Here is a 25,715-nt window from a genome sequence, read left to right on the forward strand (position 1 = left end):
TAGAAAGCATCACTACGTACAAAGCTAGTGGAGGTGATGGAATTCCAGTTGAGCTATTTCAAATCCTGAAAGATGATGCAGTGAAAGTGCTGCACTCAATATGCCAGCAAATTTGGAAAACTCAGCAGGGGCCACAGGACTGGAAAAGGTCAGTTTTCATTCCAATCCCAAAGAAAGGCAATGCCAAAGAATGCTCAAACTACCGCACAATTGCACTCATCTCACATGCTAGTAAAGTAATGCTCAAAATTCTCCAAGCCAGGCTTTATCAATATGTGAACTATGAACTTCCTGATGTTCAAGCTGGTTTTAGAAAAGGCAGAGGAACCAGAGATCAAATTGCCAGCATCTGCTGAATCATCGAAAAATCAAGAGAGTTTCGTAAAAACATTTATTTCTCCTTTATTGACTATGCCAAAGCCTTTGATTGTGTGGGTCACAGTAAACTGTGGAAAATTCTGAAAGATGGGAATACCAGACCACTTGACCTGCCTCTTGAGAAACCCATATGCAGGTCAGGAAGCAACAGTTAGAACTGGACATGGAACAACAGAACAGTTCCAAATAGGAAAAGGAGTACATCAAGCATGTATATTGTCACTCTGCTTATTTAACTTATATGCAGAGTACATCATGAGAAACACTGGGCTGGAAGAAGCACAAGCTGGAATCAAGATTGCCAGGAGAAATATCAATAACCTCAGATATGCAGATGACACCACCCTTATGGCAGAAAGTGAAAAGTAACTAAAAAGCCTCTTGATGAAAGTGGAGAGTGAAAAGCTGGCTTAAAGCTCAACATTCAGAAAATGAAGATCATGGCATCTGGTCCCATCACTTCATGGGAAATAGATGGGGAAACAGTGGAAACACTGTCAGACTTTTTTGGGGGGAGGGAGCTCCAAAATCACTGCAGATGGTGATTGCAGCCATGAAATTAAAAGAAGCTTACTCCTTGGAAGGAAAGTTATGGTCAACCTAGATAGCATATTAAAAAGCAGAGACATTACTTTGCCAACAAAGGTCCATCTAATCAAGTCTATGCTTTTCCAGTGGTCATGTATGGATGTAAGAGTTGGACTGTGAAGAAAGCTGAGCACAGAAGAATTGATGCTTTTGAATTGTGGCATTGGAGAAGATGCTTGTGAGTCCCTTGGACTGCAAGGAGATCCAAGCAGTCCATCATAAAGCAGATCAGTCCTGGGTGTTCATTGGAAGGACTGATGTTTAAGCTGAAACTCCAGTACTTTGGCCACCTCATGCGAAGTGTTGACTCATTGGAAAAGACCCTGATGCTGGGAGGGATTGGGGGCGGGAGGAGAAGGGGACGACAGAGGATGAGATAGCTGGATGGCATCACCAACTCGATGGACATGAGTTTGAGTGAACTCTGGGAGTTGATGATGGACAGGGAGGGCTGGTGTGCTGAGATTCACAGGGTCTAAAAGAGTCAGAACGACTGAGCGACTGAACTGAACTGAATATCAGTATCCAACTATTGCAAGAGTCCAGTGAAATGGATTATATGTTCTTTTATGTGATATCAAAATCTTTAATGGATTTTGACTGCACTTAGAATAAGCTCAAATACATAAATGTGGCCTAAAATGAAATGCTGGTAATTTCTAATCTCTGTTATCTCATTTCCCGCTATAGCTCTGGGCATCACCCTCAAGCCAAACAAGCTTTTTCTTTTCCTTTTCTATACTAATTTATAACCCATTTTAGATCTTTCACTTGATTTTCTTTTGGTTTGGAAATCTCTATCCTACGTATTGCCTAGCCAGCTTTTATGAAAATTTCAGTGCTCTTATCACCTCCATAAAGAAGCCTCTCCTCTTAACAATAATCTAAGGCAGGTCTCTTCAACATTTTCACTCTACATCATGGCTTCTTATCTTCACTGCACTATCACCTTTAAAATTTATCTTGTTAACATTTGTGTGTACTTTTTATTGTTGCCTATTTCACTCCTGTGGAACATAAGCTCCATGAAAGCAGGAATCTGGCTTATTTTATTTACTGCTGAATTTCCAGTACCTCACACAGAGCAGACTCTCAAGTATTTGTGGAGTATGCGAATATCTACTTTCTTGTTTTTCTAAAAACCTGTTTGTTTCCACGAGGATGGCAGATGTGAGGTTAAAACTGTAGTATACAGGGATAAAAGATATACATTCTCTTGCAACATTAATTTACAGTCAATATTGTACTTCTAAAATCTCTTCTGACTACCTACCTCTGTTGAAATACTATAAAAAGCATTTTAAAATGAGCATATCTTAAAAAAAGAAATCTGGGAAATGGAGTTGGTTTCAATAATATTTTTGCCCCTCTCATTTGGGAAAGGCTTTCATCTGCAAAACAGAAAAGAGAGAATGCTCATGAACTGATAAGTGCTGCTTTTTCTATCTCAGTGCATTTCTACCCTGCCATAGAGCACGACATTTAAGAAAGTCAGGCAGGATCTACATGAGGTATAGATAACTAGTTAATGCAAGTGACCTCCATAATCTTCCACTCTCATACATCCTCTCCGTAACAGTTCATCAGACCACGAATGGTTCTCTATGTTTATAAATATTGTCTAAATTGACCAATGTCTTAGTCTTGCAGAAAACAAAGTCTGAAACAAAAGCTCACATCCTTCTACTTCATAAGAGAATGCAAACTCAAGAGTGAGAGGAGAATGAGGCAGAGAATAGATGAGCTAATAAGTGGGCATTTTATGGAGTTGTTATAAAGTGCAAATGATTGCTGAATATCGGAAGATCCTTCTTGTTCCTTAGAAGTGGGAAGTTTCTCTAGGTCAAGGAAAGGGGAAGACTGTATCTCCTAGTGTCATTTTGCATTTGTCAAAAAGATTTGTTCTGCAGAGTGTTCATTTCCTGTCCCTAGGCCTCTATTCCTCCTCTCCTCCCATCTGAACTTCTGGACTTGTGCTTGTGTAAATGCTAAGCAGATCCTTTGGGATCTTATGCCTCAGTATCAACAAGGAAGCCCCAGGGCAGGAGGAGAAATCCTCAGTGTGATCATAAGAAGAAATAGAGTCAAGTGATACCTGCATTCCAACTGTCAGGGCCAAAGCAGAACTGGTCATCTCAACAATGCCCGAGACAGGATAAGTGGCCAAAACAATGAGACAGATAAGGAATACAGATATCAACTGTCTCTGCTACAACTACCCACTATACTCTTGAGTCCTAACTAAACAATTTTATGGTAAATCGAGGAAAAAGCCTTGATCAGTGAAATTGAGACTTACAACAATACAGCAGGGAATATCTACTCTAAGGGGAAAGTAATCTCCATTTATGGGCTGCCCGCTCAGTGACAGTACCAAGCTGAACATTCTTTCAAGCACTTGCCACACATTAACTTCAGGGCAGGCGATAGCACATGCAGTTACAAAGGTGCGTGTTCTGTGAAGCAGTACTCTCAAAGTGTCTGCTGCTGCTGCTGCTAAGTCACTTCAGTCGTGTCCGACTCTGTGCGACCCCAGAGACGGCAGCCCACCAGGCTCCCCCGTCCCTGGGATTCTCCAGGCAAGAACACTGGAGTGGCTTGCCATTTCCTTCTCCAAGGTGTCTAGTAATTAGAAAAAAAGATTGGTCTTGGCGATATGGAGAGGAAAAGGGGGAAAAATGAGGACATAGTCAAGCCGAAAGAAAATGGACAAAAGAAAGAACTTCAAGGAGCTGTAGAGACTGTCCCTCACTACTTTAGGAACTATTCAGAGACATTTGTGCTGTTGATAATCAGGTTTTAACCTTGAAATGAGGTGTAGGCAAAAAAGAAAAGTGAATAATAATTTAGGAGAAAGGGACAATACAAGCTGTTTACTGAATTCCAACGAGAGAACACAGGTAAACCTTAATTAAGACAACTTTGAAAACTTGATTAAAATTAAGTACCATAAGAACATCATCACTAATAAATGTAAGCTGCAGTGGTATGTAAACAGGCTTGATGCCTTGCATGACCAACTTAGGATAGTGAAAGACGTGGTCATATATTTATGTTTTTTCATAAAACTCTAGAGTTGAAAGGAACTTCTGTGATCATGGGATCTCAAATCTTCAAACACAAAAGATGAAATTGTAAACTTGAGACAGTGAGTAAATTGCCCAAAGTCAAATAGAAAGGCAAGACCAGAACATAACTCGCAGCTTCAATGTCAAGGCCTTTTCAGTAAACTCGAGTGATTTCACTGTCTTAGGGGAAACACAAAGCAAACCTTTTTCCTTCACTCAAGAAAAAAATTAACTTAGTGCACAGGTTAGAAATAGGGCTTCCAATTATTTTTATGTTATTTATATACAGAATCAACAATGTTTAGCCAAAAGTTCATATGCAAAGAAATGCATGCTATTTTTTGAAATCTGAGTACAAATTTTCTAGTATTAACAAAAAAAATTTACTTGACCTGATATGAAATTCTTACTAAAATCACATCTACAAAAGACTGTTGGCTACTCACTGCTTTGTTCCATCCTATTCAAAGGCTCCCATCAATGCTACATCTATACCTATTGAGAGAACAATGAACTGTCAGCTACTGTTCTAATGCACCACATTATCTCCATTGACCAGCTCACTGCAGAATCTTGGCAAGGATTCTTTCCATTAGAAAGCTAACTTATTGCACATATTTATGTTTTATTTATGTCTATTGGACAAAAGATTATTAAACAGAATGGATGTTAAGATTACATTAAAACATCTGACAGAAGGTAGAAAACTTCAGGGTGAAAACTTAACCCTCCCTTTAAACTCAACTCATCAGAGATCCCTATGATGATCCCCGAATAGACAGAGCCTACTAGCTCAGTTGAGTGCATTTGTTGGACAGGAGCAGAGGGTGAAGGACTTCGAGAAAAACCTTGGGCTCCTTTTAAGGAGTATGATAAACAACAGTATTTTGTTTTGTTTTAACACACTGCTAGTGTTTCTGCTGTTCTAAAATCTGCCTGTGCCATGAGAGTCCTGGAGGTGACCTGCTGCCTGTGAGGCACCCTGCCTGATTGGCATCGACTCCTGGTGACCTCCCTGCAGGCAAAGCCCCGAGGACAGCCTCCTGGAGGCAGAGGTAGAGTTTAAAACACAGGTCGCGCCTGTATGATATTTTTAAATTGTCAGAGTTAGGAGACAGAGAAGCAAAATCATTACTAACATGATTCATGTTTTTCCCGAAGCGCCTCAAGGGTCTCCAGAAATATTTAGCAACACTCCCACCGCTTTTGTATTATTTAGATTTATTTTACTAAGAATAAAGTCATTTCGTTCCAGCCCACAAGTCCAAAGTTTCTCATTATCCTCCAAGCAATCACATGACAGATGTTAATGGCTTCTCTGTGCTAAAGAATGTCAACTGTCATACTCTAGGGAGATTTTACATTGTGGTCAAAATACAAAAAGTATTGTCATCTAAACATGGCAAAAGGCTTGACTCGGCTATCTCATCTAAAGATCTGGTTCTTGACAATTGAGAGTGATGTAGAAGGATGTGATGTATCTGAGATATTAGGGAAAACATGAATTATTTTTCTTCTGGTATTTTTGTGATTCAAAAAAGAGCAGTGTATATGGAAGGAGATATTATTTTATAGTTGTGATTATTGTTCTTATATGTTTGGGTAGTTCCTTGGGCTTTTTCTTCCTCAGCTGTATGCAAACATATGCCTAAAAATACAAGACATTTCAGATGAGGGTTATTCTAACAAAGCACACAAAGGAACTTTTTTTTCCCTTCAGAAATCATATCTCTGACAAGAGTCTGACAAATGTCTTGGAGAACACAGAGGATAAGACTTGTTCTGTTTTATGGATGAAAGAATCACAAATTCTAAATGAAACACTAAATGAATGCTTGTTGAAATCAATTAAGGCAAATCTAAAGTGTGAGCTTCACTTTACATCAATAAGAACACAGAAATAAAGGATGGCTTTGGGTAAATCTAAAATATCACCAGATATTATCCCTTACTCTAAATATAAATGTTACCATTCACTCACCTATTTCTAAAACTCACACAATTCTGACAGTATATTCTTCTTAGATTCTTCCTGATTTAAGTTGAATAATTTATTATAGTTTGATGAAAATTTCTTAAGCATTTACTGAGCTTTAACGATGCAAAGATGAATAAGATCAAAATGTACACACAACTCACTTTAATATAAATCAAGCACTATTTAAAAGTTTAAGCAAAATGTTTTCAGATTAGAGATGAGGAAATGATCAGGGAAGTTTTCATTAAAAAAACAAGATTTTACCAACATCTTAAAAAGTAAGTGGCTTCCCTGGGACGCCCCCTCTCTGTCCAAGACTAGGTATCCCAGTCTCTGCAATGGAGAACAAAATCTCATTCTGAAGAGCCACCGTGTGCCCACCCCTGACTGAAATTACCCATTGAGCTTTTGTTTTGTTTTGTTTTGTTTTTTATCCCCATTGAATATTCAAGTAGGCTTTCCAAAGTAGGTATTTCAGGCCTATTTTAGAACTTAGGCTGTCTGGGGCTCTGGTAAAATGACTTGCCCAAAATCACACACAGAATAAGGAATGAAGTGAGGCTTCAAGACTTGTCTGCAAAACTCCTACACCTGCACCTTGTCCTGAGCACCACACTGAATGCCTTTCTTCACGGTCCCTTCCCTCCTCCAAGTTCCAACCTAACTGTTCCATATTTGATGAATGTTAGATTGGAGCTAGCACCCATCCTGTCATAGATGCTGGCGTCATTAATGTCTCTTATGAGAAGAAAGGAGAGAAAGGAAGACGATTCCGCTGATTGCAATATTGTGCTTACGAGGTGGCTTGCTTATGATACTTGACACATCCTTACTTAACCATCTCTACTAACCTTTGTTGAAGCAGCGCTGCTATTCATTACCAGTAAGACATTGTACAAGTAACATAAGCTTTTGGAGCTTCCCTTCCCTCCTTGAAAAAGCAATGAGCCTCAGAAGGTTTTGAGAATTCAGAGATAATCCACAGGCAGGGCTACCACAGTATCTGGCATATCAGGAAAGCTCAATAATTGTTGGGCATTATTTTATTATTGAGCGAATGATACCCCTTGCTAAATTCATGTTTCTTCTAGTGCCTGTGGAAGTTGTCTCTAAGTAGTAGTAAGAACATGAAGGTGTGAAAATGTATGGAATACTTGGAAATATTCGGAAAAAGCAAGAGATTTCTAGTACGGCATAAGAGATATGAGGTGGATGGAAAAGTGAGAAAAGTTAAACAGTTGTGAAGAGATAATGATTTCATTCTATCAGCAGGAAGGAGATACCAAAGGCAATTGCTGTGTACTTATGGGTTGATTTGTTCTAAACAAAGGTTACATAATCTAACTCATGTTTATTTTGGGGAAACAACCTTGATAATACTGAAAAAAGATAAATCTGAGAGGAGAAACACTGGGTTTGAATGACAAGTCAGAAGGGTTTTTACAATATTCTAGAATAGTTAGGAACCTGGACTAGGGGAGTTGTATAAACAGAGAAGATGATTAGAAAGTAAAATCAACTAATACACAATGGATTGGATGGGGTTTGAGGTTTGTAACATGGACAACTATAGGTAGTAAGGAAATTAACCCAAACAGTTAATGTAAAAACACAATTCAGAGAAGTTAATGTGTTTGGTTTGGGATATCTTGAATTTGAGAGACCAGAGGGAAAAAAAAAAAAAAAAACTAATGACAAGTTTAACTACATGTAGTTTTGTACCTGTGAGTGAATTTAGAACTGGAGATTTAGATTTGGGGGTCATGAACCTAAGTGATAGTGAAGGCATGGAGTGAGTGAGGTCCTTGGAGGAAGAGATGCAAAAAGTCAACCCCTGCCATGGCTGAGCAGAGGGATGGCTGGTCCTAATCACTGCATGAGGTCAGAACTCCCCAATGGGCCTTGGGATACTCCAGCTCCTTAGGCCATTACTGACTTCTCATCCCATTTCTCAGGCAAATCCCCACAGATTATGTGACATTTCGTCTTTAGTAAAAAGCATCAGGTTCTAACGAAGTTCATATCAATAAACTCATAATAAAAATAGAAGGTCGAATACTACTCCTTAGTGATTTGGTTCAATTTTCTCCCTGAAAATTTTATTTAGGTATGCTCTAATCATTATCACTGGATTAAGCATGCAAAATCTTTGCCTTTTTGAACTCTGATCATTATTTTTCCTATTTAGAATAAATAAAAACACTTCAAATCTTTTAAACAGTAATATCTTAAGGCTAATAGGTGCTTTAATCACTTATGTCAACCTGTATTATAGATAGTCCTCAAAATCGGTAAGAAATCTGTCTATATACTTAACTCCTTGGCATCATTTTCCTGTGTTCACTGCTGATAACTTCTTCAGAATTAGATCACCACTTTGGTTTAGCACATATTGGCCTCAAAAGAAGCTGAACTGTGTTTGATTTTTATTTCTTCTTGGCTTGGGAAATATTCAGTGTTGAAATTAACTTCAAAATTTCCTAGCCCAGATATCCAAATAAAAATTTGGGGGGGAAATCAGTATAAAACCTTAAGTGATGTTTAATTAGGTCAATTGAATATATACATATTAGTTACCCGTCTCTGTTTGTTCTGTGTAGTAGTGCTAAACATTGTATTTGAAATCTAAATACTGTCTTATCTTTGTAGGTAATGTGGGGAAAGAGGCGATGTATACATAGCCACCAACAAAACAAAACAAAAAAACACAAACCTTTGTTGTTGGTGATGTGTATCACAAGAGACAGAAGAGCATCCTACAGCATTTTTTCTAATGAAAAATTATATTCCGTATAAAGGGGCTAACATAAATTGAGAGAGTTAAAAGAGAGCATATAGTTTTAGGAAAAAATAAATAAATCACACAAATCCCAGAAAAGTGTTTCTCAAAATGCATTCCCTGGATACTGACAGACACATGACAAAATGGTTCCTAGATGCATTAGATTATGCAACTCTTGATTGAAACAGTTTATTCACAGTAGCCTTCTCAGAACACTTGATAGGCCCCAGTGAGAGAAAGCGGACTCAAACTTTCTCACAAGGGCATAAGAGAAAGTACCGGGGGTAGCAGACACTGGCAGTTATCCACCCAAATTCTACAATTACCTTTGGAGAACTGACCTCAAGTTACTGGGGCTGCTTTCCCAGCAAAGACAGAGAAGTTTCTGGGTATTTATGTTCCCACTCCTCTGTCGCCCTACTCAAAGACTGACTGGTGCAACAGTATAAGAACCCAGCTCCGTTGCTGACAGCAGCACCAACGGCAATGTGTGCTTTGAACTCCAGAGCACCACCATGGAATAACAGTGAGGCTCCTCCTGCCTGACACTGTGTCCCACTTTAACTCTTCTCCTTCTGTGCCTTTTCCTTCCTTACTGGTTCCTGGTTGTTCTGCCTTAATACATTCCATGCAACAAATTCTTGTCTCGGGGTCAGTCAGTTCCAGAAACGACGCTGAAAAAATATCCAGGTTAATACCACCAATTGTCTTAAATGCCAGAATTAATGTTTGTAACTTAAATTTCTTGTTTTCTTCCAGTTATCTGGCATAGTTTAGACCTTGTCCTTTTTGGCAAGCTAAATTCTAAATAGAAGCAGACATACCCTGTAACATTTGTGGATTTCAAGGCAAGAGGATAAATAAGACCCACACAGCATAGAAGGGGAAAAGGTGGAAGCAGGGAGAGATTTCCTCTTATTAGGCTCTAAAATCACTGCAGATGGTGACTGCATGAAATCAGAAGATGATTACTTCTTAGAAAGCTATAAGACAGCTATACAGTGTATTTAAAAAAAGACATCACTTTGATGACAAAGGTCCTAATAGTCAAGGCTATGCTCTTTCCAGCAATCATGTACAGATATGAGATTTCAGCTATAAAGAAAGCAAAATGCCAAAGAATCGATGCTTTGGAACTGTGGTGCTGGAGAAGAGTCTTGAGAGTCCCTTGGACAGCAATGAGACCTAACCAATCAATCCTAAAGAAAATCAACCCTGACTACTCACTGAAAGGACTGATGCTGAAATTCTAATACTTTAGCCAACTTTATGCGAAGAGCCAACTCATTGGAAAAAGACCCTGATGCTGGGAAAGACTGAAAGCAGAAGGAGAAGAGTGCAACAGAGGATGAGATGGTTGGATAGCATCACTGATTCAATGGACATGAACTTGGGCAGACTCTGGGAGATGGTAAGGGACAGGGAGGCCTGGTGTGCTGCAGCCCACAGAGTCAGAAAGAGTCAGGCATGACTTGGCAACTGAACAACAACAAGCATAAATTAACCTAAAACCTCTTAATACAGCGTATCTATTCTCTTATCTTTTCCATCAATTAAGTTCAGTTGTTCAGTTGTGTCCAACTCTTTGTGACCCCATGGACTGCAGCATGTCAGGCCTCCTTGTTCATCACCAACTCCTGGAGCTTGCTCAAACTCATGTCCATCAAGTCAGTGACGCCATCCAACCATCTCATCCTCTGTGGTCCCCTTCTCCTCCTGCCTTCAATCTTTCCCAGCATCAGGGTCATTTCCAGTGAGTCAGTTCTTCACACCAGGTGCTTCAGCTTCAGTATCAGTCCTTCCAATGAATATTCAGGACTGATTTCCTTTAGGATTGGTTTTATCTCCTTGCAGAGATCTTTTGATCTTTTCCATAGTTACTCAATATTGAAAAGTTGTTACATCTGCAAATTCATGGTCCCTCTAGAATCATAAATTGAAATACAAAGAGAAGCAAGAAGATGAATGCTTGACCCAACTGGAAAATAACACTTTGTTATGTAAAATTTATTTCTTACTTTAAGATGTCCCACTCAAATTCTTTCACATTCTGCCTCGTGGGTGGTGATACCACTCACAACCCTTCATATCATTTGGGCACAGTTAATTTCTATTTTCAAAACAAAGGCAACAAATGTGGAAAAGCATTTCCTTGGGGCTTGAACTATGCTCATTTTGAGAGTACATGTTTAGGGGCATCTGTGTATCTGTGCCAGTACTATATCACCAATTCGAAGAAGCTGACATGCCTGTGTTCCTTAATGAACTTCATCTGTGTTTGTGTTTACAATCAGTGGAGACTTCTAAAATATAGGGCCAAGACCCACTTATCTGGGAATGAGGGCTATACTAAACAGAAAGATGATTTTTCACTTTTATGAGCACTATTTCAATAGAAAAAAACATGCTGAAGCAATTCTGTTTGATCATTTAAAAAGTAGAATCCATAAATAAAAATAATAAAAGAGTCCATAGTGTTTTAAAATAAAATGTAAACTGATTTACATGATTTTGTAAGTTAAAATGAAATTAACAGCTTTATCTCTTTCATATGAAAAAGACATACTGAAATATATTTCAGAGTTATATAAGCCACACACAATTTCAAAAAACCTACATTTATACAATGCAACAACAAAAGAGTAGACATATTCTCCTTTAGCCTGCAATGAATTAATTATAGTACATATGATATTAACACTAGTACACCATTATTTACTAAGTGATGCTGAAAACACAAAATTTTATGAGTATTCTTCAACAGGTGTTTATAATGAAGAGTAATCCAATTCAGTAATGCACAGTAAGACTAAGCTAGTACCCCTCTAAGGACATGTTTTATTCTAATAAAGAGCATCACTTCAAGTAATATATTGGATCGGCCAAAAAGTTCATTAGGGTTTCTGCATAACATCTTATGGAAAAACTTGAATAAACTTTTTGGCCAACTCAATAGAATACAACTTACATGTTTTAACCTACAAGTATAAGCTATATGGCAGAGTAGAAAAAGAATATAAAAAGAAATTTGGAGTCATGAGCTATGGCTCTAAAAGGGACAGTAAAGCATTTAACCCTGAGACTAATCCAGATACTTAATTTCTTTGGCACAGGTGTCAAATCGCTTCAGTCGTGTCTGACTCTTTGCGACATTATGGACTGTAGCCCACGAGGCTCCTTTGTCCATGGGATTCTCCAGAATACTGGAGTGAAAAAAAAAAAAAAAAAAAAGAATACCGGAATGAGTTGCTATGTCCTCCTCCAGGGGATCTTCCTGACCCAGGGGTGGAACTCACGTCTCATGTCTCCTGCATTGGCAGGAGAGGTCTTTTCACTTTCCATGTGTGCTAAGTCACTTCAGTCATGTCCATCTCTTTGCAACCCTATGGACATGTAGCCCACCAGGTTCCTGTATAGCCCACCAGGCTTCTCTGTCCGTGAATTTTCCAGGCAAGAATACTGGAGTGGGTCACCATGCCATTCTCCAGGGGATCTTCCCAACCCAGGGATTAAACCTGAGCCTCTTAAGTCTCCTGCCTTGGCAGTCTAGTTCTTTACCACTAGAGCCACCAATTTCTCCTCTTTGGCAGGACTACTATGCAATACGTTTATTATTATATGCAGATATCATTATATTAAATGCTATTATAGTATTGAATTGTGATGTGAAAGTCGCTCAGTCATGTCTGACTCTTTGCGACCCCATGGACTATGCAGTCCATGGAATTCTCTAGGCCAGAATACTGGAGGGGGTAGTCTTGCCCTTACTGAATTCTGAGAGCAAATACTTAATACTTGTTTGTTGAATAAATAAATAAAGATTAAACCAATCTATTTGGATCTCTGCTTCCAGAACTATAAAATAGGTTTACAGTACTCCTGGATGATCTGCTATGCTTCTATACATTTGATTCAGAATAACAATAAAAATAGGGCTTCATTTTTACTGTACTATTCCATCTAACATTTTAAGGTGGTTTGTATCTCTGTCAATTTTCTAAAACAGCAGGTATCTACACCCTAATGCGATGCTATGGATAACAGTAACTTGAGTGGGATGTGATAACAGAATCCCAAGTAATTAATCCATATTTCCTTTACTATTTCTCAAATATTTCTAACAGTGCAATGCATTTACACTCCTGATTTAGAACTTCCAGTTGTTCTCCTACTGTGAAGATAAAAAAGCACACAAGATATCTTGGGATTTTCAAAATGCTGTGCTTGTACAAATCATAAGACTCCTTGTCTGCACCTTGTGTTACTTGCATGGAAAGGCATGAGTAAGTTCTCTGAAGTTTTAAAGAATGTCAATATGCATATGCTTGAGAGGAAATGAACCATGAATTACAGAACTTCTCAGCTTGTAGTCTTGCCCAGTCTTGGGTCTCAAAACCTTTTAAGCTCTTTGCTCTCCTGATATAAATGCCATGTGCTTGTTTCATTCATGGCCAAGCGAAGGTTTCCCACAACTTTGCAATAGTTTGCCTTGGCTTCAATCAAGATTGCCTGTGTCAGAGTAGAACTTAAAAAAATGTTTATGTAGATATGACGCAACCCCAGGCACAATTTCTCATTTTCCTTTCAACGTGTTTTTCAAAGACTTCTAACATAGTTCAGTCCAAAGGTCAGAAACATTTTTGACAATAATGTGGAACCTAATATAACAGCTTTAAAATGAATTATGGAGCTATTTTAACAGCACGTAGGTGACCTGAGAACTCCAAAGAAATTTCCTACATATGGACTGTTTAATAGCCCAAGACAGCAATACCTATAGTTGTCAGGATAATTGACAATTATTGTTTTTAAGGAAATGTATCCTTGCCATTCAGTTGAAAGATGAAAATTTAGAAGAGCAAGGTTTCAACAATCATTCAAGAACAAGGAATACTGTAATAAAATACAAAACAGTATTTATGCATTAGCAAATGTGAAATGTTTTTAAAGTTTTCAGTTTACCTCGAGGAAAAGTTGCTTTGCTTGCACAATTTTTTTAAAGTTTCGATAGGTTATCTCAAATATTTTAATAAATTTACAACATTAGAATCAGTTCAAACTTAAATGTCTAGAATTATAGAATATTGAGAGAAGATCAAGTTGTTTTGATTCCCTTCAATATTTCAAAATTTATTTGGAAAGTCAAGACAAACAAAAATGAAACTATTAAGGGGCAAAGTAGAGGCAAGAGATAGCTATTTTTGGTGTCAGAATTTCACTTCAGTACTTGCAGTTCTCTGAGATCTTGTGATAACTTGTGAAAAGGTAAAAACCATTCTCATACAGTGTTGATGGGTGTCAAAGTGGTGTGAGCACTGATTAATAATGTTTTCTGAAAATAGAACATATTTATAAGCAATATAAAAATGTTCTCCATTATTGAGCAACTCTACCTCAAGATGTGTACATTTGTTAACCAAAGATACAAAAGATATATATTGATATAAGAATATTCACAGTAGTTTTATTGGTAATAGACCCTCCAAACAGGAATGAATATATATACATATATAATAATATATTGTACACATACACACATAATCATGTGTGTGTGTGTGTGTTTTGCATGACTCCATATATCCATAGTTCAAAGCCAGGCAAAATTAATTTATAAAGTTAGCAATCAGAACACAATTAGCTCAGAGGGTATTGTGAGTATAAAGAAATATGAGGGGGGCCTATAAGGTACTAGTCAGGCAGGCTCTGGGCTACAAAGATATATTCAATTTGTGAAACTTCAATCATTTATCATTTGTGCACTCATCAATATATATATATATATGCTATACCGCATAATTTGTTTCAAATATATATATTATACTATAAGAAAGGAAATATAATGAAAAGTTAGTTCAGTTTAGTCACTCAGTTGTGTCCGACTCTTTGCAACCCCATGGACTGCAGCACGCCAGGCTTCCCTGTCCATCGCCAACACCCAGAGCTTACTCAAACTCATGTCCATAGTGTCAGTGATGCCATCCAACCATTTCACCCACTGTCGTCCCCTTCTCCTCCCGCCTTCAATCTTTCCCGCTATCAGGGTCTTTTCAAATGAGTCAGCTCTTCGCATCAGGTGGGCCAAAGTATTGCAATTTCAGCTTCAACATCAGTCCTTCAGTACTGATTTCTTTAGGATGGACTGGTTGGATCTCCTTGCACTCCAAGGGACTCTCAAGAGTATTCTCCAACACCACAGTTCAAAAACATCAATTCTTTGGTGCTCAGCTTTCTTTCTAGTCCAACTCTCATATCCATACACAACTACTGGAAAAACTATAGCTTTGACTAGACAGACCTTTGTTGGCAAAGTAATGTCTCTGCTTTTGAATATGCTGTCTAGGTTGCTCATAATTTTTCTTCCAAGGAGCAAACGTGCTTTAATTTCATGGCTACAGTCACCATCTGCAGTGATTTTGAAGCCCAATAAAATAAAGTTTCTTGCTGTTTCCATTGTTTCCCCATCTATTTCCCATGAAGTGATGGGACCAGATGCCATGATCTTCGTTTTCTAAATGTTGAGTTTTAAGCCAACTTTTTCACTCTCCTCTTTCACTTTCATCAAGAGACTCTTTAGTGCTTCTTCACTTTCTGCCATAAGGGTGGTATCATCTGCATATCTGAGGTGATTGTTATTTTCCTGGCAATCTTGATTCCAGCTCGTGTTTCATCCAGCCCAGCATTTCGCATGATGTACTCTGCTTATAAGTTAAATAAGCAAGGTGACAATATACAGCCTTGATGTACTCCTTTTCCTATTTGGAAGCAGTCTGTTGCTCCATGTCCAGTTCTAACTGTTGCTTTTTGACCTGCATACAGATTTCTCAGGGGGCAGGTAAGGTGTTCTGGTATTCAGATCAGATCAGATCAGATCAGTCACTCAGTCGTGTCCGACTCTTTGCAACCCCATGAATCGCAGCACGCCAGGCCTCCCTGTCCATCACCAACTCCTGGAGTTCACTCAGACTCACGTCCATCGAGTCAGTGATGCCATCCAGCCATCTCATCCTCTGTCGTTCTCTTCTCCTCCTGCCCTCAATTTTTCCCAGCATCAGTCTTTTCCAATGAGTCAACTCTTCACATGAGGCATGAGTACTGGAGTTTCAGCTTTAGCATCAGTCCTTTCAAAGAACACCCAGGACTGATCTCCTTTAGAATGGACTGGTTGGATCTTCTTGCAGTCCAAGGGACTCTCAAGAGTCTTCTCCAACACCACAGCTCAAAAGCATCAATTCTTCGGTGCTCAGCCTTCTTCACAGTCCAACTCTCACATCCATACATGACCACAGGAAAAACCATACCATCTTTTAAATAATTTTCTGCAGTTTGTAGTTATCCACATAGTCAAAGGCTTTGATATAGTCAATAAAGCAGAAGTAGATGTTTTTCTGGAACTCTCTTGGTTTTTCAATGATCCATCGGATGTTGGCAATTTGATCTCTGATTCCTCTGCCTTCTTTAAACCAGCTTAAACATCTAGAAGTTCACAGTTTACTTACTGTTGAAGCCTAGTTTGGAGAATTTTAAGCCTTACTTTGCTAGTGTGTGAGATGAGTGCAGTTGTGCAGTAGTTTGAACATTCTTTGGCATGGCTTTTCTTTGGGATTGGAATGAAAACTGACATTTTCCAGTCCTGTGGCCACTGTTGAGCTTTCCAAATTTGCAATAAAAAGTAAAGACCAATGTAGTTGGCAGTAATTGGAAATATTATTATATTTCTGGAGAAGGTGAGTTGGGTGAAAGTAATATCTACTTCAATATATGCTTCAAAAACATCTTCCTTCAGGCTTTCATTACACGTCCCTCTGCAGTTCTCAGCCATTTCATGACAGGACCTTGTAAATGCCCATATTCCATGGCCAAGAAGTAGGGGAAATGACCAGAGGAGTGTAACTCACCTTGCCATTACTTTCAACTCCCTTTATAATAGTAATATATTTTTCTTCTAGTGAAATTCTGTCATCTGGTAACAATCCACCTATGAGTACTGATGAATAAAGTTTTTCTAACCAAACCTTAGATTCACAGTTTATTCTGATATGGCCCGATGAATTTCAAATTGTCTTGCCTTCCTAACAATGAGGGAAAGGCAATAAACTTTCTAAGATAATAACCAGAATGTTACCACTGGATGTTCCTTATTAAACGACAAAGAGATTCAGCTTTAGTGCCTGAGCAGAACTTTGACATGTAACATGTAGTCCAAAACACTCTTCCAACTCTGTTTATAATTATCTCCAGTATAAACTAATACATGTGGGTAGGACAACTGATAAAAATATGTACAAAGCATGTCAATGAAACAGATTTGAAATGTTTTTCAGAGAAGACTCTAAAAGAGAAAATTCTAGCACTTGACTTTAAAAAAAATAGCAAATTTCTAAAATGATATTTCATTCATGTAACAAACATTTATCATGCACCTATTATGTGTCTGTCAGAAAGAACAGGATGAGCAAAACTTCAGTGTGCGAATGAGAATGCGAAAAAGTGAGAGTAGCCAGAAGCCTCCTTAAGTTGAGGTGCATTTAGGAAGGCCTCCAAGAAGGACTGGCTAAATAATATGTGGAGCCCAGTACAAAATGAAAATGTGGGGCACCTTGCTCAAAATCACTAAGAATTTCAAGACAGTGACAGCAGGGTGTGTAATTAGAGGATCCTTTTCATGGCAGGTTATATGTGACTGCACAGGTCACATACCCATGAAGCTGACCCTGGTGCTACACCTGTGGTTCATCTTAAAACCGATCCAAGTGTTCAAGTGACAGAGTAACTTGATTAAAGTAGTGTCTTGAAAATAACGAATCCATCAAGCATGTGATGATAGAAGAAATCCATGAGAGGGTAGCTGTGGAGAATGTGAAGAGTAAATAAATGTGTGAAGGATAATTAGGAATCTCAGCTGGAAGGATTGAGATCCTGAAACAGGAAGAAACTGTGAAAATGGAAAGAGAGGGGCAAATCTGCAGGAACAAAGCATAGATTCAATATAAAGTTGAGAAAACAGACATCTTGAGTTAAACAATACGATTTACCAGAATTGCATGTGTCTGCCTGTATGTGTTTAGGAGGGTGAGTTAGGATTTTCCAAAGAAAAGAGAAGGATACAAAACTGAGCACTACTTGCTCAAGGTTCACTCAAAAGGGAGGATCTTATGTCTGGTGTGTGTGTTACTCGTTCAGTCGTGTCCGATTCTTTGCGAACCCATGGACTGTCGCCTACCAGGCTCCTCTGTCCATGGGATCCTCCAGGCAAGAATCCTGGAGTGGCTTGCCATGCCCTTCTCCAGGGGATCTACCCGACCCAGGGATCATTCTTTACCATTTGAGCTACCCAGGAAACATGGTATAAACCATATCTGGAGCTCAGTGTAAAACAGATTCAAGGAAAGCAGGACTGAGCGGGGCAAATACAAGAGTGAAGAAAGAAAAGAAAGTTTAAAAGTCACCATGAATGGGAGATTGGGGAGGTAACTGTCCCTGTGGGGATTCAGGGAAATTGTATAAAACTTCTGTAGAGAAATTTTGTTATATTTTAACAAAATCTTTACTTTTGTCTTACTATATGGTCTACTGGATCCAACTTAGCTTTTGAGTTTCTCTTTTGAACAGGATAGATATTACATGGCTCATTCATTCTTCCAAAGAACACAGATAAACCTTATTTTAAAATATATACAGAATAAAACTTTTTGAACAATTCGGCTTTTTAACAGGATATGAGATCTCAGAGTGAAATCTTCATAGGAAAAGAGGATTCATATTACAATTAAATTGCCTTGTAAGAGTTTTTGGTTAGATTTAACGGAAAAAGTGAGGCTTCTATAAATGGTGATTGCAAATGAAAGCCTAGAAGTATCTGCATTTCATCTGATTACTTTTAAGGAGCCAATTGGCTGTTTTCCTTTCATTAAGGGAGGCAATGTTCCTGAGGAATTAATGAGTTTCTTCATCAGTTCTTGGGATGCGCATAAAGTTCCTCTAAAACAACTCACCAAATGGTCATTTATACTAGCTCTAGAACAAGTATGCCAGAGATCTATAGAAATCTTGCTCTCCTCCTGGCCAGTTTGCCCTGGGTACACAACAGAGCAGTCCCAGTTTAAATCAGCATTAATTTTCAACCGAGATTTGAAATTAAGACTCTAAGAATAATCAGAAAAGATCCTTCAGATTCCCATGATAAAGCACTGACTTCAGCACTTCATTGGCTGTTTCAAGAATTATTTGCAGGCCTGAAAGTAAAGTTTGTAACTTCACACACACACACACACACACACTTTCTTCATTCCAGTCAGCAGCAAGGCAGGTGCCGAGACTGCAACTTCTACAACCTCGCCCTGAGTCAGTCACTCCCCTGACTGTCCCTCTCTCCCCGCCTCTCCCGTCCCCCAACTGTGTCACACCTAGTGACTGCTGAATTCCTGTGCTGAAATGTTTAGTATTTTATCAAAAAAGAAAAAAATTGGTCATTCTGAAAGGACATAAAATACAATCCTATTTAGAGCAACGGTGAAATCAAGCATTGTGTGCTCACTGCAAAGTTTGCAACATTTGACAAATTGTAATTCTGTTCTTTGCAAACTTCTAAACACTTCCTGCTAAGTGACAACAAGCTTCAGCAAGTTTCCACAAACCTTCTGCAGCTTCTTCATCTCACTATAAAGAACAGATGCCGTTTAGGGGCTGCTGTGAGCTCTTCTGTTCTCTGTACAATATGTACGCACACAAAAAGGAATTCACATTCTATGAAAACGTGATAGCCAAGGCCTCCAGAAAGCTTCAGCAGTAAGTGCACAGCACTCCAACAGCTGGCCTAAATCAAGGGCTCTCTGTCAATCACAGAGAAATGTGACAGACTTGTGACTTTGTGGCAAAAGTGACAGAATTTACAGTTTGAGAGAATCACATCAATAACAAAATAATTTGTGTTGTTAAAATATACAAAGATGCTCCAAGTTGTTTTCTAACAAGTTTAATTAAAGTGAATGTATATTTTCATATTTAATATTCAAAAAACTGAACAAGTAGGTAAATAAATATAGTTCTAGTCATTTTCAAATAAGAAATTAGAGCAAAGCAAATATATTGGCACTACTTCTCACCATGAGGATTAATGCCAATAAATTCAAGTTATCAAAGGAACTAATGCATTCTGGGGAATTCAATAATTTCACTGTGTACTTGATTTGCAAGTTTACTTTTTTAGTAAACTCAGTCCCCCTAAATATAAATCTACTCACAGAGTACAAAGGTAGATATTTGCCAGTGCAAAAATTTATTTTATAACACTTTCAATGGATTTTTATTGTGCAATTTAAATTTTTAATCCAATATCCTTAAAGACAAACTTTCTTTCAGACTTTGTATTCTATTCACTACAAAAAATTGTTCATAGTCTAAAACTGTGCTTCCCAGACATTAATGTTCTTAAGATCTTGATCTTAAGATGCATCTGTGATATTCATCAAAAATAACAACTGCTAGACCTTCCACCAGAAAGTTATGACCAACCTAGACAACATATTAAAAAGCAGAGATATTACATTGCCAACAAAGGTCCGTCTAGTCAAGGCTATGGTTTTTCCAGTGGTCATGTATGGATGTGAGAGTTGGACTGTGAAGAAAGCTGAGTGCTGAAGAATTGATGCTTTTGAACTGTGGTGTTGGAGAAGACTCTTGAGAGTCCCTTGGACTGCAAGGAGATCCAACTTGTCCATCCTAAAGGAGATCAGTCCCAGGTGTTCACTGGAAGGACTGATGCTGAGGCTGAAACTCCAATACTTTGGCCACCTCATGTGAAGAGTTGACTCATTGGAAAAGACTCTGATGCTGGGAGGGATTGTGGGCAGGAGGAGAAGGGGCAGCAGAGGATGAGATGGCTGGATGGCATCACCAACTCAATGCACATGAGCTTGGGTGAACTCCAGGAGGTGGTGATGGACAGGGAGGCCAGGCGTGCTGCGATTCATGGGGTCGCAAAGAGTCGGACATGACTGAGCGAATGAACTAAACTGAGACCTTCTATCAGAAAATCAAAGTGGCAAATCTGTATTTGGGGTCCCCCAGCAATAATTAGAATCAGACAATGCTCTTAAAAAAATAGTTTAGAAAGTTTCTAAGACACTTATCTGTACACAATTCAGACATGTGACCCCATCGACTGTATGGTTCATGGAATTTTCCAGGCCAGAATACTGGAGTGGGTAGCCTTTCCCTTCTCCAGGGGATCTTCCCAACCCAGGGATAGAACACAGGTCTCCCATATTGCAGGCAGATTCTTTACCAGCTGAACCACAAGGGAAGCCCAAGAATATTGGAGTGGGTAGCCTATCACTTCTCCAGGGAATCTTCCTGACCCAGGAATTGAACTGGGATCTCCTGCATTACAGGTGGATTCTTTACCAACTGAGCTACCATGGAAGCCCCTGCACAGTTCTAATAATTTTTAACACTTTAACTTAAGGAAAACTAAGAGAAAACAAGTATCAATATTATGTATATGTGCCACAACTTGTACCGAAATTATTATAATAATTCATATATATACTACTATAGTTTTGTGAAAAATTAAATGATTTTATCCTGTATATCAGGAGTCCCTAACCCCTGGGACACAGTTCAGTACAGGTCCATGCCCTGTTAGGAATGAACCTGGCCACACAGCAGGAAGTGGGCGGCAGGTGAAACTGAAATTATCACCCCCGCAACCTGTTCCCTACCTGGCCCCTGGACTGTGGAAAAATCGTCTTCCACAAAACTGGTCCCTGGTACCAAAAAGTTAGGGACCACCACTATATATACATATATAATCTAATTTTGTCACAAAGACTGTATGATTTGGGGCGGACTCTGCCGTCTATGGGGTTGCACAGAGTCGGACATGACTGAAGCAACTTAGGAGCAGCAGCAAGGAGTTGGACACAACTGAGCGACTAACACTTTCACTTTTTCAGACAATATTACAAATGGTTTTCCCAGGAAACAAATTATATGTGGAAATTTGCAAGGAACAAATTTTCTTGCACTGTTTCTTGTAGGACTTTTGCCTACAAAGATTTTCATAATTGGTATCTTCCAATTTTCAGTTCTGGTTATAGTTGGTATTATTTGAGTTCCAAAACTTTGATAAGTGTGTTGACCTATCAATTCCATGTGTTATTTTTGCTGTTTTAATTAATTCAGTTAAAAAATATTAAATGAGAGGCAGAAGAATATAGAGTTTTATCACTTATTTGCTCTGTGATCCTTGGCAAGTTTCTTAATGTTTCTGAAGTTCATCCTCCTCATCTATTAAACAGAGTTGATAGCAGTGTTTCACTAGTAGGGTTTTTATGAGGACTAAGTAAATTAAAATATTTAAAGCACTCACCACAGGGTCTGGCACATGATAACTAACTTGCCCAATATTAATTATTAATGGTATAAGAAAGATACTATGGCTTTTCATAAAACAATGTCTCTAAAGTGACCATATAATTTATCATCCAAACTAGAAAACTTCTAATAACCATGGCACAATTAACAGCTTCATGGAGACAAAGATGAAAATCTAGACAGTTCTGGGAAAACAAGGATATATAATCACCCTCCTTGACACTGAAATCTCATTAAGTATACGGTTTAATTATTCAAAAAAAAAAATAAAACAGACCAAATGGAATGAAGTTAGGATGAATTTATAGAATTTTATAGTGGAGGAGATTTTAGAATTATACAGTCTCACTTTGCTATTTTACAGAGAGGAATTTGAGGTTCAAAAAGAAGCTAACAGGATTGAAACAGATTTATAACGAGAAATCAATTTCTAAACATGGAAGATGAACCGACCTGAATGTCTTGATGTGATAGCTCTTTTTGTCACTAATGATCATCAAAAGATCATTAAGAACAACATTTTTTTTTCCTTTGCTTTTCATCAGAAAGAATCTAAGCAGTGATTTAAGTTCCCAGCCAAGTAAGCTGAATTTTATTATTTGGTGTCAATCCTAGAAAGGATTTGGTTAATGGCAAGAAAATATAAAAAGGAGATGGTACGATTCAAGGCTGGATACACACCTAGGGTTCAATCAGAACCCCTTGGTGGGGCAGGGGGAGCTGGATATATTTTTTAATGTCTTCATGTGACTATGCTGTGCACACTGATGATCAGCTAGATGTGATTCTGTTCCTTTTTAAGGCAACTGTATTCTATTTTTTTTTAGAACCATTACGCCTCCCTAGCCTTAGCTCCCTGCTGAGGTTAAAGTTGATTCTTCCTTTAGGTTGCAGAAATAGAGCTTCTGGCCTAAGATAATCCAACCCCAGGCAGAGAACTGCTTGTCTCCAGTGGATGCTGCAGGGTGGAGAGAGAACTCAAGTGAGGCCAATCAAAGCCCAAGAGTTTCAATTCTAGGAGTTGGATTTTGGCTACACGGAACATTTCTTTTACTGGACAAGGACACTGTACAAGACGTAAAGCCCAGAGACAGGACCAAGTGACGTGATATGAACCCTGATTAAAGCTACGTTTAATACGAGAAAGCTAAAGAGCCAATAAACACTATTCTGTTTAAGCAAGTAAGAGCCAGATTTCCTATCACTCATGAAAAAAAAAAAAAAAAGAGAAAAGGAAAGATATACCCATTTGAATGCTGAGTTCCAAAGAACAGCAAGGAGAGATAAAGCCTTCCTCAGTGATCAGTGCAAAGAAATAGAGGAAAACAATAGAATGGGAAAGACTAGAGATCTCTTCAAGAAAATTAGAGATACCAAGGGAACATTTCATGCAAAGATGGGCTCAAGAAAGGACAGAAATGGTATGGACCTAACAGAAGAAGAAGATATTAAGAAGAGGTGGCAAGAATACACAGAAGAACTGTACAAAAAAGAGCTTAACGACTGAGATAATCATGATGGTATGATCATTCACCTAGAGCCAGACATCCTGGAATGTGAAGTCAAGTGGGTCTTAGAAAGCATCACTATGAACAAAGCTAGTGAAGGTGAAGGAATTCTTTCACCAGTCCTTCACAGGACTGGAAAAGGTCAGTTTTCATTCCAGTCCCAAAGAAAGGCAATGCCAAAGAATGCTCAAACTACTACACAACTGCACTCATCTCACACATTAGTAAAATAATGCTCAAGATTCTCCAAGCCAGGCTTCAACAATACATGAACTGTGAACTTCCAGATGTTCAAGCTGGATTTAGAAAAGGCAGAGGAACCAGAGATCAAATTGCCAACATCTGCTGGATCATCAAAAAAGCAAGAGAGTTCCAGAAAAGCATCTATTTCTGCTTTATTGACTATGCCAAAGCCTTTGACTGTGTGGATCACAATAAACCGTGGAAAATTCTGAAAGAGATGGAAATACCAGACCACCTGACCTGCCTCTTGAGAAATCTGTATGCAGATCAGGAAGCAACAGTTAGAACTGGACATGGAACAACAGACTGGTTCCAAATAGGAGAAGGAGTATGTCAAGGCTGTATATTGTCACCCTGCTTATTTAACATATAAGCAGAGTACATCATGAGAAACGCTGGTCTGGAAGAAGCACAAGTTAGAATCAAGATTGCTGGGAGAAATATCAATAACCTCAGATATGCAGATGACACCCTCCTTATGGCAGAAAGTAAAGAAGAACTAAAGAGCCTCTTGATGAAAGTGAAAGAGGAGAGTGAAAAAGTTGGCTTAAAGCTCAACATTCAGAAAACTAAGATCATGGTATCTGGTCCTATCACTTCATGGCAAATAGATGGGGAAATGGTGGAAACAGTGCCTGACTATATTTGGGGGCTCTAAAATCATTGCAGATGGTGACTGCAGCCATGAAATTAAAAGACGCTTGCTCCTTGGAAGAAAAGTTATGACCAACCTAGATAGCATATTAGAGACATTACTTTGCCAACAAAGGTCTGTCTAGTCAAGGCTATGTTTTTTCCAGTGGTCATGTATGGATGTGAGAGTTGGACTATAAAGAAAGCTGAATGCTGAAGAATTAATTCTTTTGAACTGTAGTGTTGGAGAAGACTTTTGAGAGTCCCTTGAGTGCAAGGAGATCCAACCAGTCCACCTTAAAGGAAATCAGTCCTGAGTGTTCATTGGAAGGACTGATGTTGAAGCTGAAACTCCAATACTTTGGCCACCTGATGCAAAGAACTGACTCATTTGAAAAGACCCTGATGCTAGGAAAGATTGAAGGCAGGAGGAGAAGGGGACGACAGAGGATGAGATAGTTGGGTGGCATCACCAACTCAATGGACATGACTTTGAGTAAACTCCAGGAGTTGGTGATGAACAGGGAGGCCTGGAGTGCTGCAGTCCATGAGGTTTCAAATAGTCGGACACAACTGAGTAAATGAACTGAACTGAACTGACCTGATAACTTATCTGTAAATGTACCTGTGTCACCTCACTAAGCACTGAGGCTCTTCTCTTTATTTTATGTGGCATATGAGCAGGAACAGGCCTGAGTCTACAGACAGAACTCACCAGCTGATGGTGAAGGAGGAGGAAAATGAAAGGGGACTTGTGTATGATTAGAGCCATGGTTTTCACCTTGTCTGCACATTGTTGTATTTATCTGTCAACCTTTTAAAATATACCCAGGCCCTCCCCTTAAAAATTTGAATTTAACTGATCTCATGTGAAGCCCACAACACAGATGATTCTAATATGAGGCCAAGACTGAGAACCATGGCCTAGAGTCCCAAATCAATTCTGAGAATTTCTTACTTCCTGCTGAATCATGTGGAGGCATCTAGCACAATGGAAAAGAGCCTGGGCTTTGGCCTCATTTGGGCCTGCATTTGAATCTTGCACGCCTCTCGCTGAAAAGTGTGCCTAAGTCTCAAGCTCTTGAAACAGGAAGTTGGTGATGAGGTTCAGGGCTGGCGTCTTCAAGATGGGTCACTTTGGCATGAAAATCATGTTGAGTTGA

General features: G+C 38.7%; 1 protein-coding gene across 14 annotated transcripts in view; it reads right to left on the reverse strand.

The window, feature by feature from the left end:
- LOC147369947 (uncharacterized) overlaps nt 1-25,715 on the reverse strand; it is a 779,924-nt gene that overhangs the window by 387,989 nt on the left and 366,220 nt on the right. The gene's annotated exons all lie outside the window — the stretch shown is intronic.

This window comes from Bos grunniens, chromosome 7, assembly GCF_055505025.1.
Source record: "Bos grunniens cultivar Pamir isolate PY7600 chromosome 7, Bosgru_T2T1.0, whole genome shotgun sequence".
Taxonomy (NCBI): domain Eukaryota; kingdom Metazoa; phylum Chordata; class Mammalia; order Artiodactyla; family Bovidae; genus Bos; species Bos grunniens.